At 33.9% G+C, this 15,551-nt stretch overlaps 1 protein-coding gene across 1 annotated transcript in view; it reads right to left on the bottom strand.

The window, feature by feature from the left end:
- Positions 1 to 8,160, bottom strand: part of jbug (filamin-type immunoglobulin domains fbug) — a 120,725-nt gene extending 112,565 nt beyond the window's left edge. The window contains exon 1 of the mRNA XM_073079842.1: positions 7,993 to 8,160. The gene's annotated coding sequence lies outside the window, so the exon portion shown is untranslated. The remainder of the gene's footprint in view (positions 1 to 7,992) is intronic.
- Positions 8,161 to 15,551: the final 7,391 nt, after the last annotated feature.

Below are 15,551 nucleotides of genomic sequence, written 5' to 3'. Positions count from 1 at the left end.
CAATCTTTTATGAACGTTTTTAAAGAAGAGTAACATATAAAATCAGTAAGCAATTGAATAAGATATAATATTAGCAAAATAAGTTTTTAACATAAATAGGCTTTTGTAAGTTACTGAAATATTAATTTAACTTATAAAAATGGATGCATTATTGACCAGCACCATCTATCAACGATAAACGGGCAAAATCAAAACAGTATTATTTAATATTTATTACAGAATTATTGCTAATGAATTATGTTCAAAATAAGTTATATAAAATTAGCAATACGTTTTAAATGAATTCTAGAATTATAAAACATTCAGAAACAATCCAAATTACATATAATAACATGTATATTGAGTCTCATATAAATTGCATCCGTAAATTGCATTTTATAGATGGCAAAGAAATTATAATTATTAAGTTTTAAGTTATAAAACGTTTAACATTGTTTTAAATATAAATAATTATATTATATTAAAATTTACTTTAATATAAACAATTATATTAAGTTACCATTATAATATTTGGAACCAAAATACATAGATTGATAAACTTGCAAACTTACAATTTATAAAACTTGCCACTAGATGGCGCTATTATACCCATGCGCCCATATATACATCTATATACAACGTACATAAACAGCAACCTAACCATCAAGTTTTAATGTTTTGATTTTAAAGTTTTCTTGTACTTCTATGCATTAATACGTGTATTTTTATGTACTATTAAACAAATCATCAAGTGATTAAAGTTGAAAAAATATTTGAAAATATGCAAGAAATTGATTTAGATGATAATGAAGAAGAATCCAAAAAACACATGGATGCGGTTAATTGGTAAGCTTATCGTTTACATTTATGAATAATATACATTTTAAATACGAACAGCTAGATCTTTTATTTAGTGTTTTTATTATTATTATTTTTAATCAATTGATTAAATATATTTTATATTTATATAATATTTTGTAATACTTATATTAAATTATTACGACCCATTTCTATTTTTGAAGTAATATAAATAATCCGAATAATTACAGATATATGTTTGTTTCTCTTATCATTTTATCAGATGCGTTCATTTACCCTTTTTTCTATTCGATATATATCATAATTATCGTTCGTAAGGGGTAAACTCCAATCGTGCGTCGTAGCTGACACACACACACTTTTTTTTTTTAACCGACTTCAAAAAGGAGGAGGTTATCAATTCGGCCGGTATCTTTTTTTTATTTTTTTTTTTTTTTTTTTTATGTATGTACAGCAATTACTCCGCCGTTAGTGGACCGATTTTAATAATTCTTTTTTTATTGTGTAGAGACGAGCTGCGAGTTGGTCCCATTTAAATATGGTTAGGATCCATCGATTGGTTCTGGAGAAAAAGAGGGGAACTCCTCCACCCATGTAAATATAACAGCCATAACTTCGCCGTTTATGAACCTATTTTAATGCCTTTAATTTCGTGTGTGGACAATTGCTACAAGTTGGTCCCATTTAAATATGATGAGGATCAGAGTGGGTTCTGGAGGCAAAATATGTAACTCCTCAACTGATGGGTATAATTGAGTTTTGTTTGAAGATATTTGGTGTAGGTTCTAATGAAATTGAAAAACCAGTTTATCTTTGACTATTTAAGGGTCTGATAATGTGGCTCGGAGTCAAAATATGTAACTCCTCAACCGATGGGAATAATGGAGTTGTGTTTGAAGATATTTGATGTACGTTCTAATGAAATTACAAAGCCAGTTCATCATTGACTATTTAAGGGTCTGCTAATGTGGCTCGGAGACAAAATATGTAACTCCTCAACCGATGGGAATAATTGAGTTGTGTTTGAAGATATTTGGTGTAGGTTCTAATGAAATTGAAAAACCAGTTTATCTTTGACTATTTAAGGGTCTGATAATGTGGCTCGGAGTCAAAATATGTAACTCCTCAACCGATGGGAATAATTGACTTGTGTTTGAAGATATTTGGTGTAGGTTCTAATGAAATTGCGAGGCCAGTTTATCATTGACTATTTGAGGATCTGATAATGTGGCTCGGAGACAAAATATGTAACTCCTCAACCAATGGGAATAATTGAGTTGTGTTTGAAGATATTTGCTGTAGGTTCTAATGAAATTGCAAAGCCAGTTCATCATTGACTATTTAGTTAGGTTAGGTTGGAACATATAAGACAATATAAAACTAAGCGAGCAGGGCGCGGCAGCGCCCTGCGAGCGGGCGGTTCCAATCAATGTAAATTCAGACCTTACCTTAATTCGTGATCTCGTTTATACAATTTTATATTGTATTAATATAAATGTTATTATGTCATCACTAAAAAGGGTGAAAAAAAATTTTTAACAAAAAATACAACCGACTTCTATGTCACTACAAAGTAAAAAATAATTCAAATAAATGTTGGTTTAGTACATATTTCTGAAGTCGGCGCTCAATATATTTCGTTGGATAACGATGTCAACAGCGTATCTAATATGAGCGTATCAATATATTTCGTTGGATAACGATGTCAACAGCGTATCTAATATGAGCGCCGACTTCAGAAATATGTACTAAACCAACATTTATTTGAATTATTTTTTACTTTGTAGTGACATAGAAGTCGGTTGTATTTTTTGTTAAAAATTTTTTTTTTAAACTTTATTGAACTTTTTTTTTAAACTTTCTGTTACGCGTAACAAGAAGTTTTATAATGACTTTTGACATAAAAGTTTAAATTTAGAACTTTGAAGGGAAGATATGTTTTTATCGTAAAAATAAGTAAACTAAAAAGTTATGGGATATAACTTTTTAGTCCTCGAGTGTTTGCAAATACGAAAGACTTACATAGTCAAGGTTACGTTTTCAACTTCGTATTCGGGTTTAAAAAATACGTCAGCCTCGCAAAATAACCCATTGTTTATTAATGGTCTTTGGTTATTTTTGTTTTACGTCCAACACACCCTAAACCAGGGGTCCCCAACCAGTGTTTTGTGGACCACGAGTGGTCCGCAGAAGCCAAATTATGGTCCGCGAACAATTTTACATTTAGGAGGCCGTTTATTAATCTTACTCGTTTGAAAGTAAGTGATGATTTGCGTATAACTTTGAGTAATAATGTTAGTCGTAGTCCTGAACTTGTAAAGATGATGCAAGTATCTACATAAATTACATTAATACAAAACTACAAAAGTGTTTTTTTTTATATTTGAACCTAACGATAAAGCAGACGTGCTACCTTAACGTCGCCTATGGACATTTGCAACACCAGAGGAGTCGCGAATGCATCGCTAGCTCTTTTTGCACCCTGTTTTGAAGAGCCCTATGTCATAGCGCTCCGGGAATACCTCGGGAGGAAGTTCATTCCACATCTTACACGTCCGTGGCAAGAACGTCCACGCATAAGTTTATCCTATAATATTATTATTTCTTTTTTATGTTCCTATTGAGATTTTCATCAGAAGTTAAAATTTCAATTTGATTATTACAGTTTATTTTTATTGTATGTATTGGTCCCTGACAAAGAAAAGGTTGGGAACCTCTGCCCTAAACAGTGGTGGCCAGGCAGGATTCAAACGAACCTAACTCGTTGAACCAGTTTTTCTTGCTCCTACGTTTGTTTACGAAAGTCTTTACGAAACTAACACATGTGCCTTTTTAAGGGGCTTGTTATAGAATATTTCTTAAGCTGTTTTAGTTTCGTTACTCTTAAGCGTACTCTGGTATGTTATAAGTATGGTTAATTTTAATGCCGTATTTGAAGTCTGGACTAAATACGGAGAATTTATTAAGTTGTAAGATTTCTAACTTATTAAAAAATTCTGACATAAGTAATATTTTTTTTGTAGTAAAAGACGTCAGCGTGCATGCAGTCAACCTGACGTTACGTGGCCACTGCATCCTATAGATAACTATTACAAACCTTATAAGGCCTTATCAGGCATTTGATTTTACCTAAACTACTACCTCCAAAGACCAATTAGAACTACTCACGTTCGCTCACAACTCTTAGGAACGTTTGTTCTAGTTGTGCCGCCACATGCTATATTTATTTCTATTATATTATTATTATACACGGTCAAAAATTCATAAATTTATTATAACAATGTATTTAGATAAAAGAGCAATCCTACTATACTAGCTGACATTATTACGCCAACAATGTATGGACAGCGGAAATGCAAATGATCTCGAAGTCACGCAACTGACGTTTAAGTCATTTTGTCCTTCCGCTGCAGTCATTATAATTGACTGACACGCATTTAAATAACCTGTGTGTTATCAGAAGAATATTTTATGTATAACTTGACTTTGTAAGCAGAGACTGGGTTAGCATACCAAATGGTCATAGTTGTTTCTACAAATAAGTCACAATGTGTTGTTGTAAAGGGTTTTTTTTCTGTTTTAAAGGCACTAAAATATGTTGCATTTTTATGTATTAAATGAATTTGTACACGTACATATAGAGCTGGTTTAAAGACATGAATGTCATCCATGGAGATCTGTAATCAAATCTATACAGAACAATGGGTTCTATCTGAAGCCAATAATAGTTACATTGCTGCTGCAGAGAATTGAAATGGTCACCTCATACATAAGTCAACCGGTACCAACACCCTTTCATCGACATGTAAAACCACTTTTTTATGAACGTGGCCCACCCACACTCATAAAATTAACTTTTCGAATGATTTTTTTTTTATAATATAGGAGTAGCAGACGAGCATGCAGTCCACCTGATGGTAAGTGGCTACTGCCGCCCATGGACATCTGTAATCAACCTCAAATAGGATTAGATATTCCTACCTGAGGTCGGCCACAGATGCGCCGCTACCCCTGACGACTAAGCTGGAACGCCTCGGAAAAGTATGTCTCCTTTACCACACCCTTCAAAACGGAACACAGCAGCGCCTAACACTGATGTCATTAGGTAGAAATAGGTGAGGCGGTGGTGCCGCCGGAGTCGAACCACAAAGGGTTCTACCACCTTCAAAATGTTTGTGTATACATGGCACAACCAGTATAGTATGTGATAAGTCCGACCGAATGCGCCAACTAAACATCAAAAACATGAACCACAAACCACGAGGCTCATCAGTGCAAAGGAAGAAAATTGCATCTAAATTCACGAGAAAGGTTTAACGTTGTGTTGTCTGCACTTTACTGCTCAATCATCATAGGTGTTCTCAGATTCTCTTTGTGCCACAATAGCTTCAGAAACGTTGAGCTTTACGTACTGAGTGCAACCAGACCAAACACTTGTCTGCCTCGCAAATGTTTGTTCCGAGATTAAACTCAATTTGAAGTAATCTGTTACGTAACAACGATCCGCAATGTTCTTGAAGTTCTACTCAGTTATACGTCATTTAGTGCATTTAGGAAAATAGATTAGAATGTTTTTTAGTGTGGGACGAAGTTGCGCGCCGATGTAACACATAGTTTTTGTATAGAACGAAGTTACGCGCGTCGATGTAACACATAATTTATTTGTTGTATTCATTTTCGTCTATTGGTTCTTTGCTCAGTTAAAATATATTTGAATGCATTAAACATTATGTTATATTTTATTACAAAGAAGTATACTTACTTAAATTTTAATGTTTATAAATCCGTATGTTGTTCGTGCGTTGTAATTAAATAATCAAAATAACATTCTAATTGATCATCGCAGCCTATGAGTAAATGTTCCGATCAAACGCATTCCACCCGAGTGCGGAGGGTAATGTCTATATTTGTTATCATTTCCTAGAGAATTACTTACCTCGACATACAATGTTCTTGGCTCTAAACCACTCTAAACGAATCCTTAGATAATTGACACACAGGACATGCTCTTAACGCATTACAAAGAATATTAAGTATATTAAGCTCGTTGCCGACGTAATTAAATAAGGTACAAGTGTGGCTTTATTGTATAATTTTATTTTTAACGAGAGACCGTCTAACGACGCTTCGTGCTCCGTTGCCTTCAATAATGTGCGAAATCATCGGTGTAGAAAGACGTAGGTACGATATACTGACTGACTCTACAAAAGGTACGAAAAAAGCTACGTACGAAAGGTTATGGTTCGTTTGCAGCACTTATTTCTGCCTAGCCACAAAGCTGCTTTTATTAAGGGTGTGTGGATGACTTATTTATACGCGTTTAAAATGCAAGGTGATAAGTACAGTAATAAATTATTATATTTATTATTTATTTACTAAATTAAGCTAATTTATTGGTGATATTTATTGCTTATTATTAAAGTAATAGCCGAAAACCGATTTACATATTACATTATAGATACAGTCACTAAATATGTATAGATTATATGTACGAAATCCCTAGTTACTTACCTACCAGTAGATAATTAATTTTATCTATTTATTTTGAACTAGATACGCAGCCATCATTTTTATATCCCACTGTTGGACAACAATCTCTCCTTATAACTCTTACCCATTCCAACACTCCCAACTGAGGTACGGCCAATCTTATGAAAAGACTACTTAGACTTTCGAAAAACAATTTGTCCTATTTGATCGATCTCAGTTAAAGTCTATGGTCTACGTATTTTCAGGCGTGAATATGCCTTTATAAATATTATTAAAATAATAATAGATAAAGATAAGATATATAAGGTATATTAAATGTTAGGGCTCACATGATTCATTACATAATTATTATTGGAAAGACGTTATGGGCCCCTTTCCCTTATCGAATTAATAAATGAGGTACAAGATACTTTATTGGTACTCTAAATTTCTCGGCCCTTTTATAGTACCTTCATGAATAAGGAATAAATTTAGGAAAAGGGAAAGAAGAATGAGGAAATGAAATTTGGTCTAATATAATGATTTTACGTGTAAATTGATTTAAAATTATGATAAATGTACGACATGTTCCTATTTAAAAATAAATATAGCTTTTTTGTTTTTACTTAAATGCATAATTTAAAGTTTTTGTTACTATATTCCAAATCGAGGGGTGGAATAAGGCAGCTTTATTTTTCGACTTATTCTATCTTAGTTTCGATGAGTAGATTTGGCATCAGCAATAAAATTGAAGATGGTATAAATAAAAACACTTTGTGTGTCAACAGCTGCTGTCTTACGGTTGAAGGATGTGATATGGGAAACATATTTATCCGAAGCGTTCTAACTTAGTCCTCATGGATAAAAACGTATCTGTGGTCGAGCTCAGGAAGTACCTACTGTATCTTATCAGGGGTTGGTTACAAATGTCCAAAGGCAACATCTGTAACCAACAAATGGTAATATCAAATGGTAATTTGCCGTCAGGTGGATTATATATATTTTTATAGATATATAAAAAAATATATTTAAATACGGGTATGATCGGCACCAGTGATTACTTAATATTTGACACTTAAATTATTTAAAATCAACAATAATTATAAACCGAGTATTTCTATTGTGCTTAAAATGAGGTTATTGTGTACAGTTACTCTATTCTTTTTGTTATTAGGTAAACAAACAAAGTACGCTAACAGACGTAACCTTCGATTCTTTGCATGTTATTGCATTTAGAAATTTACCGTACAAACGAATCTTAAGCAATAAATAGTTTAGGCGTTTTTATACACCAACAGTTATTGTGGGTTTAAATCACGACAATTCACACCTTAGTATAACCTTAAGACACGTGTATTGTGGGCGGCGTGCGAACATATCACTGGATGATGTCATTATCTCACACTTAGACTTAATCTTTGTCACCCTTCAAAAGGAAAAACGTTCTGCGCCTGTCTATTGACACACTACTCTATTTTGATTGTACCTATTATGCAAGAACCGGTCGTACTCACTCTGGTTGAGTCAGTCATTCACAAAATCTGTTGCACCTGCTGCATAAACTACACAACATTAATTGCACATGAGAATTAAATTTTTTGGTAAAACAAACATATATTAAGGTCGAAACGAGTAAATATTGATTATTGATTTACCGAAGGACGAAAATGCCCGTGTTATGATTGTACCAGATCTATAATAAAAACACTGTAAGACTTCAAATACCTTGTTCAATCCCGTCTACTGTAACATCACTATAACTTTTAAGTCACCGTATAACATTATCACTGTCCGATTGTTTTTGATCACAAATAAATCATGTGTTAGAGCGTATGGTCGCTCAACATGCGCGGGCGAGGCACTATGCGCGAAGTGACGGAGGCACAGGTTGCGCGGGAGGCCCCCTCCTCCTCGGCAAGGCTGCCCCGTCGCAATGGCATTCCATCTGTGACGACAGCGTGCCCATTTATGTCTTTGGACATGGTTGACGGCCACACAGGCCATATGGTGTCTCGCTCTACGTGCAATTATGTTTTTAAGCGATTTATGTCATACCCATGAATTGTAAGACATGTGAGAAAACAAAGTACCTCATACAAAGATAGTTATTAGCATTGTTTCATAGAATATGTCTATCTTTACGTTGTTCTTTACATTAACTAAACAAAAAGACACTTTGGTATAATAATTAAGAAACATTAGTCATTAAAAACTTATTATCCTAAACTTAACATTTATGTAGAGTCCTGAAAAAACGCCAGAAAAAAATATATCGCCTTAATTCATAAATATTTTTTACAGTTTATAAATCTTGTGAATGATTAAATGACTTGATAATAAAGATGACGACATATACAAATTTAATTATTAAATCATATCATGAATGAATAATCACATCTTATTTCGTACCGGAAGGCTATATACGGAGCTCGTAATTAGCTAGGTAAGTTTATTTTGCGCATATAATTTATTAGTTGGCTGTGTAGGCACTAAGGGAAGGAAAATGTTCACATTATTTATGTGGGTATAAATTATTAATACACAGTCCTCGTGGTCCTATCGGTGGAAGAGTTAAATTGGATTCAAGGGTCGCGGAAGGTTTAATTTGCGGGTTTGCAGAACGTTGGCACAGATTGTCGATTTTTAATACCCTGTCATAATCAATGCGATATTACTTTTTATATGAATTCAAAATGAATGCGGCGGGAATAATAACTGGGTTCTGACAACTATCGCACTATTCATAAGTGGCCATTATGTTTTTTGAACTGGAACGTCGGTAATACTGCAAAGTAGTGTTCAAACTTAGTTCTCGCGGGAACGGTGCTGAGGCTGACCTCAGGTAGGACTAAATTCCCATTTAGAGAAGATTATAAGCGTCCTCGGGTGAGTGCTATTAAGTGGACTGCACGCTCGTTCGCTGTTTATTTCATGAAAAACAATTTAAGAAAAATAACTTTGTGATAATGTTTTTTTAATACCTTTAACATCATACTCGTAGATATATAATGTAATATCGAAAAATAAGCCAATGGTCATCATCAACTCAGTATTATTACATCATTGAGCATAGTATAGGATATAGTAGCATAGAACTCTTCTCACTAGCTTTTCTTACAGTAAGAAAGCTTAATAGTCATTTTTTATCCGACTGCAGAGGTTAAACATTTTTAAACGTACTCCTAAGTATGTATGTTTTTTTTTGGCATACCTGACAGGCCAAAGAGTTTGACTGATTTTGGCATTAGAGGTAATTTTTTTACATTTAGAAAGACATTTTAATGGGTAATTGTTTATTTTTTTTTTTATTTTTTTTTATTGTATACGAGTAGCAGACGAGCATGCAGTCAATCTGATGGTAAGTGGATACTGCTGCCCATGGACATCTGTAATCAACCCCAAATAGGATTAGATATTCCTACCTGAGGTCGGCCACAGATGCGCCGCTACCTCTGAGGACTAAGCTGGAACGCCTCGAAGTCTGTCTCCCTTACCATACCCTTCAAACCGGAACTCAGCAGCGCTTAACACTGCTGTTATTAGGTAGAAATAGGTGTGGCGGTGGTGCCGCCGGAGTCAAACCTCAAAGGGTTCTACCACCTTCAATACCACCAATACTACCAATACCAACTCGTGTATTATAGTTATTCTTTAATTTTAAGTTTTTTTTTGCGTTTATAACACAATTTTGCTGGATCTATTCTACTTTTTACCCAATAGTACAGTACTTGTACGTAGAATAAGTAGAGTAGAGGTCGGGGTCTTTCGGCTCGTGAATAAATTTGAATGTCCGGCGAGTCCCAGCGACATTTGGCTCACGTCGCAGGTGCTGTCGGCTCCACGGTCCCATAAAATTGGACCCAGCAGCACCCTAAATCTGGATTTTCAACATTTTTTCTAGTAATTCATTGCGTTTTAATTCGACAAGTTCACACGAGTTGTGTTGGTTATAATCACGGTTGACTATATTTAAGAATAATTGAAGTACTTTGCGTAATTAAGCTCAAAATGGGTGTGGCGATGTCAGCATTTGATCTTACAGTTTTAGGGCATTTAAATATTTACGGCGTAGATCTATTTTTTTAATAAATATGAATAAGTTTCTGTGTCATGTCATATTATGAGTATTCACTTGTGTATAATTGTTGTTAAAGAAGACGAAAGATAGATATGACCACCTAACAAATTTATTTTATATGTAGTTAATGACAATACATTACACATTTATATGTCTACAACTTATTTCAATATAAACTAGACTATATTTACGATGGGCAAGGAAAGCAACCGGACTCTGAATACAAGGCTTGCACTTTGTGACAATTAGTCAAATAGATTTCCTGTAAAACTATGTGTAATATTCTTAGTAATTATGTCCTCAGTATATCACGCGTGCCTCTGACTCAGTCAGCGTGAGTCCTCTGCCCCCACAAAACACAGCATCCGAATAACAATTCTTTTCCTTAATTTTTGAGAAAAAGATTATTCCAGAGGACAATATCCTGTATTGGCCATAATAAATAGGCATCGTAATTTATCGATATAAAACAAAACATACTTGGTTAATCATATATAGGTGAAGTAAACAAATGAACACCTAACAGATTTCAATATTCTATTGGTGTCTATTTTGATACTTCTTCTACATTATAAATGTGCTATCCTGAGAACCAAGTTTTATATTGGCCCACTTGCCGAAGCCTGCCGATATAAGCCAGCACATTCTACACGGTTATTCGTATAACGAATTCGAAATCGTAGAAGCATAGTGAAGCGGGCGTGTTTCGTGAATAAATTTGAATCGTCAGGGGCTCGTGAATATATTTGAATGGCCGAGCACATCCCGCGACGTTTGGCCTCAAGGCACAGGTGCTGGCTCCACAATCCCATAAAATTGGACCCTGGTGCGCCTTATGTATTTTGTTTGTATATTCATTCTGTTAGTAAAAATATGGAAAAATGTATATTGGAAATAAATTGCAAATATCTGAAAAAAAAAATGCTGTAGCTGCCTTATTTCTTGAGTGCATAACAAAAATATAAAAATCATTATCATTTTTTTATATCTGACAAATTTTGAAATGGGTTATTCATATTTTAGGTTTCTCATTTCTCATTCAGATTGATAATGAAAATGAAGATTATCTTATGAAATTATACAATGCAAGATGCAAATGAAATTGAACGCAATTAATAAAAGAAACTTTTAACGCTTAAAACAAATGATAATTAATTTTAGGTTTTGATGTTAGAAAGAGGGTTGAACAGATAGTATACACAGGGTTCTTAACTCCATAAAGCATTTATGGCCTCTGTGTAAAAATAATAATAAAAGCTTGTAAAGGCTTAGTTATGAAACGCCCTAATCCCGATACAAGTATCCCGTAATGGGGACTCCCATTATACCAAATAATAATAGTAGTATTGAGTCAAGTCACTTTGTTTTTAGTATTTTCTTACACGGAAAGGATTCGGGTGTTTTTTTTTTAATTTTATGCAGACTTAAACAAGAGATGAACTATTGAGAATAATTAATTACAAGGCAATTATTTTATTTATATTGTTGGTCAAAAGCAAATACTAATAATATAATTAAATTACAGAAAAAATCGCCACAGACTTCGCCACTACATAATTGAAATATAATATTGGTCAAATAAATTATTTTCAAGACAAAGCTACAACAAATTAAGAGTATTTTATATATTACTTCTACTACTATATTACTCTACTTCTTTTTAGTAAAAGGCAATGCCATCTTAGTTCTGCCCGAAGAATAAACAGAAGGAAATATGAAAAATGATAAAAAGACGGGCATGTTTAAAATATAATCGTCTTAGAGCTTATCATAAATTGCACTTGCAATTCCCAGTACGTTGTTGAAGTTCGTTCGAGCGTGGATTTCTCCGTACAACGTATAACGAACACACTCAAGCTTGGTACTCGAGTATCGCATACGTAAATACTTATCTATATATATAAAAGCGAAAAGATACTCACGTTCAAAACGTATTAATCAAGGTTTTGACTAAACTACTGAAGCTACAATCATGAAATTTGGAACATAGCTTCATTTTATAATGTAGATGCGCACTAAGAACGGATTTTTTGATATTCCACCGTTAAGGGGGTTAAATGGGGGTTGAAAGTTAGTATGAAAGTCCGTCAGGTTTAAAGCAAACTGGATGAAAATTGGTATTTAGCTTTCTGATTTAAAGTAATAAAAATGTAATCTAAGGGTTTTTCCAAAATCAACCCTAAATGTGGTTGAATAGGGGTTGACAGCTTTTTTAAATTTTGCCATTTTGAAAGCCAGCACTATGAAAGTTAGCCATTGCTTTACTGGTTAGATATAATAGAACTTTAGTTCTACCATTTTTGGAAAATCAACCCCTATGTGGGTTGGGAATGATAGAACTTTTATAACACCATTTATGGAAAATCTACCCTTAAGAGGGTATAATAGGGGTAGAAACTTCGTTTAGAAGTCCGCAGATTTTGAAGCAAAGTCTATGAAAATTGGTATTTTGCTTTCTGGTTGTAAGTAATATATCACTTATTTGACCATTTTTTGAAAATCAATCCTTAAAGTCGTTAAATAGCTGTTGGAACTTTATTTTATAATCCGTTAATTTGAAAGCAACCACTATGAAAAATTATCATTGGACTCAATGAAGCATCTGAGTCACTGTTTTTTTTTAGTTCAACCCTTAAGACGGCTATAAAAGGGTGTATGCATTATGCCTTTCTGTTTATACATTTGTTTCAGAATATTTAACAACTCCATTAGGGTCCTATAAGTAAAGAAAGTTTCTTTAAAAACCGTTATTGAAGTACTTCCTTTGGCGTGTCTGGAAAAAGAACAGAGTGCAGAGAGGTTTAGTGTAGGGCGAAATTCCACTGGCCGTCGTAACAAATATTTTTAACATGGGAATGTATTGCGCGTGCTGAAGTGCAGAAGAGCGGTTTTTTAAGGTTCCGTACATAAAGGATAATAACGGAACCCTATTACTAAGACTTCGCTGTCTGTCCGTCTGTCTGTGTGTCACAGGGCTCTATCTCTGGAACCGTAATAGATAGACATTTGAAATTCTTACAGAGGATGCATAACGGTGGCTGCTATAACAACATATACTAAAAATAAAAAAAAGTTGAAATCAAAAAGGGGTCCCCATACAACAAACTGCTATTCGATATTTTTCCAAGGTAGACAGACTTTAGAGGTAGACAGTTCAAATTTTCACAATGTGTGTACTTTAATGGCTGCTACAATATTAAATGCTAGAAATTTAAAAAAATGAAAATGTTGGTTGCACGGAACCCTCCAGGTGCGGGTTTGACTTGCATTTGGTCAATTATTAGTAACGCGCAGACCCACGGGCCACAAGGGAAAGTCGCGGGCCACATAATAATTATTGTATACTACATGAAACTTATACTTTAAAAAAAAATTCATTACAGTCCACTAATTAGAGCTAATAAAGGTACCAATTTAGGTACACAGTGACGAAAAAAAAATTAAATATTAATGCTAAGTGCTTTATCGTTAAAATTGTTAAAGGTACAAATTTACGATTACAGTTATTTGTATGTCATAATATATTTTTTTACGCGGGCGAAGCCGCGGGTTCTGCTAGTAAAATATAAATATGACGTCTACACTCGCAGCTTCACACTAGGATGCGTTGTGTGCTAAGACACACATAGGCAGTAAGATAATACTGCCCATGTGTGTCATAAGATAATACTAGACCAAAACGTACTATAATGATTCAAATTTCCTAGTCACGAACATGGTCATTGTACTGCAAGCGCGCTTAAGTATTATACTTGTATATAACGTTTTATCGATAGAATACTTTCATAAGGATAAGCTTTGAATGCGGGAAATAAATACAAAGATTTAAAAATATATTTTAATGGGTGTTTTATATTATATCCTACTATGTTTCACCTTATTACATGTGGTCCAAGTTATCCTACATGATGCGTAGAAATATGCTGTTAGCACAGACATGTTTAGACACATGTCTGTCGCTGTACGCTTGCTTAGAAGATGCTCATTCCCACTTGGCTCATCTGTGATCGTCTAAGATTCTAGGTAGTCTAGGATTCTTGTAACAGGTACTCGGGGGTTAGGTAAAAATGTCAATTAACGGCAGCCTCCTAATATTAAGATACATAGATAGATATAGTTGCTTAATTTAGGCTTTATTATGTACATCAAAATAATTTTATCTTTCAACAGCATAGTCTGAAAGATCACAGGCATACATCGAATAATATAATCCAAGCATTAAATTCAATTTATTTAATGTCATCATTTACAAATGTAATTTTTTAACCGCCCCAATGCAAACCGAAATCAAAGAAGCATATTTCACTTCTCATCTTCGAGCAGTCTCTTACTTAGCAAGCCACTTTCCTTTGCATAAGCAAACTCACTCCAAAACATCTACACAGTGATTTAACTTGGAAATAGCAAAGCGCGAGACGAAATTGGATTTTCGTGCTTAGTGGGCACAGGTGAGACATTTCAAGGAAAAAATTTTCAATAAATGAAAAATGGAATTGGTTTGCGACAGGTAAACGAAACGAGCGCGTGTATATTTCCGTTTCGTAACCTTAAAGTGTATTTTATTGGAGTTTTATTGCAGCATAGATAAGTGCTTTATATGAGAATTTTCCGCGATTCGATGTATTGTATTTGTATGGGGCTGTCATATTATCGCTGCGAACTAAATTTCGAAATCCGCTGTAATAGAATTTAATGTGATTTATTATAAAACGAAAATCTAGAAATAAGTGGTTTTTATTTCATAATTATACACTACATTAAAATTTTGTTATATCGTGGCTTTCAGTGCGTCTTGTATGAAAATATTTCTGAGTGAAGCGTTCCTCTTGATATACGTAAAGTCATATTACCCTGAAAGTGCAATATATACGTGATAAAAGCAATTCAAGTCGTGAAAATTGCTTGACTTTGACACGATGGGGACATTACCTACCCCAAGCGCATTACGAAGCGTGCAATAGAAACCGTTTAAAAAAATTATTTCTTAGCGTTATATTGAATCAAACTAGTTCTTTAAGTAAAATATTTTTGATTATGTATTTCGATGTTGTGCTCCTAGCAGCAAACTTAGGCAAACGCCCCATTATAAAAAAAATAATTGCGGACCGACCAATATCTTAATTTCAAGAATTCAGTAAATTGGTCACACACACACATGAGCTAACCTACGTAAGTAGCGTGACGTCCTTTTTGTAAACTTGTGTAC

The sequence above is a fragment of the Epargyreus clarus genome, unplaced genomic scaffold, assembly GCF_041222505.1.
Source record: "Epargyreus clarus isolate Ecla_fem2 unplaced genomic scaffold, WU_Ecla_fem_2.2 ptg000014l, whole genome shotgun sequence".
Lineage (NCBI taxonomy): Eukaryota > Metazoa > Arthropoda > Insecta > Lepidoptera > Hesperiidae > Epargyreus > Epargyreus clarus.
The sequence above is the reverse complement of the archived record's forward strand: the minus strand, read 5'-3'. Positions and strand labels throughout refer to the sequence as shown.